This window comes from Triticum aestivum, chromosome 3D (assembly GCF_018294505.1).
Source record: "Triticum aestivum cultivar Chinese Spring chromosome 3D, IWGSC CS RefSeq v2.1, whole genome shotgun sequence".
NCBI lineage: Eukaryota > Viridiplantae > Streptophyta > Magnoliopsida > Poales > Poaceae > Triticum > Triticum aestivum.
In genome coordinates, this window is record NC_057802.1 from 581,615,944 (window position 1) to 581,617,737 (window position 1,794).

Sequence of the window (1,794 nt, forward strand, 5' to 3'; positions counted from 1 at the left end):
AGGGAGTAGTATAAATTTCTGGCGCGGCGGTTGGTGATCTATCCAATTGTTTTGTGGACTTCTAAGAACCAAACAGGCTGATATTTTCATACATTGAGCCACCGTGTGTTCTCTTTCTCTCACAAAAAAAAAAATGCAGCTTGTCATGGATGAAAGCTAAACTGTGGCCGCTTGCTTCTTCTGTTTATTGCCTCAATACCCATGCACACATGTCAGATTTTTCATCATCTGGGGAAAAATCTTTATTGCTTGTTCTTTTGGGCACAAGCATCAAGCCAAATCTTGCAACATATTTTACGAGACAGACATTTGCAGACATGATTGTACTCCTTCACTGTCACCAGTAAATAAAGAAAATATAATAGATATTCTCTTGAAAGAAAAGAGATATCAAAGTTTATAATTTCATAATTTAGCAGAGGCCGCGCGGACGCGTACCCCCTCTATCAGAAATTATGACATCCACTCTCCCAAAGGAGATGGTAGATCAACGCACTCACTAAGTGCAATGTGAGCCATTGATCTAGGCCATGAGCCTTCTTGATCGCCCATAGACCCTGTCCAGGTAAGTACGTTTAAAGGTCACCCTACCCTCTAGTAATATACTCATATTTACTGTGCCAATCTTGTTAGTCTTTCCGTGTGGGACTAAACCAAACGTAGTTACCATACTGGCTAGCCGATATTCGGTTAATCCATTGGTCTAACAGAAAGGCCCAAGGATTCAAGGGCCCAGTTGCGTCTAGCCCATTGAAACAGAGCCACAAGGAAAAGTCAGTCTCTTGCACGATCAGCGGGGTGACCGATCTTACGTGCCTCGAGTCCGTGCCCGCCCACGACGACGCCACCGACGCCGTCGCCGCCGACTGCGGGGTTGTCTACTCCGCCTCCGCCAACGGCTGCGTTAAGGCCTGAGAGATCGGCAAGGCCGGGCCTGCCGGCACTGGTGCACACTCTCTCTTGACCATCCGCGTCCCGCGCGCGCCCAACGGCGTCTCATGGAACGCCGGCGCCGCGGGGCGGCGCGTGTGGGCAGCCGGCTCGGACGTGCACCTCCTTGGGTGGGACCTGTACGGTCGCAAGTGGAGCCTCGCGTTCGACGTGAAGGCGTACGCCATGGCCGTGCTGTTCCTGTGCGTGGCGGGCGACCTGGTGTGCACCGGCTCCGCCGACAAGACCATCGGCCGTGGCGCCATCGGAGGTCACGAGGGCCCCAATAAATGCATCCAGGCCTCCCTGTGCAGGGCCAGCAATGGCTATATGGTGTACAGCAGCGGGCTTGACAAGAGCATGAGAGTTTGGTGGGTGCCGAATGGGGCCAACGGCGACGAGCGGACGATGAAGAAGTGCGTGATTGCACTGCGTGACTTGTTGACTATCGTAGAGTGGAGGTTTTGAATTTTAAAGAGTCACACTAAATAGTCTTTAGTCATAGGTTGGGTATGAAATGGCTGTAAACTGTATAGTATAGCCGAAAGTCCTATTCTACTCCCGAGCTCAAATACTCCCGCATTAACAGTAAAATCGAAAAAAATAGTAAAAAAATTCTAAAAAAAATTGTGATAAACTTTGACAAATGTTTTGTATGCATGCAAAATTTCAGTACGAAATAACATTCATGCAAGGCGTGGCAAAAAAAAATCAGCACTCAAAAATGTTTCCAATCATTTTTGGAACCTCAAGTGCACCGACGACTCCTCCAAGGATGAGTAGGGCACGGGAGGCGGCAGGGCCTTGTGTCCCATGTGGGTCAGTCCGTCTCCCGTGTTCTACTCTTCCTCGCTGGACACCGCA

General features: G+C 49.8%; 1 non-coding gene across 1 annotated transcript; it reads right to left on the reverse strand.

Moving 5' to 3' along the window:
- Positions 1–415: 415 nt before the first annotated feature.
- On the reverse strand, positions 416–573 carry LOC123081247 (U1 spliceosomal RNA). The gene has a single exon (XR_006438717.1). It is a non-coding gene; the product is annotated as a U1 spliceosomal RNA (small nuclear RNA).
- Between the last annotated feature and the right edge of the window lie 1,221 nt (positions 574–1,794).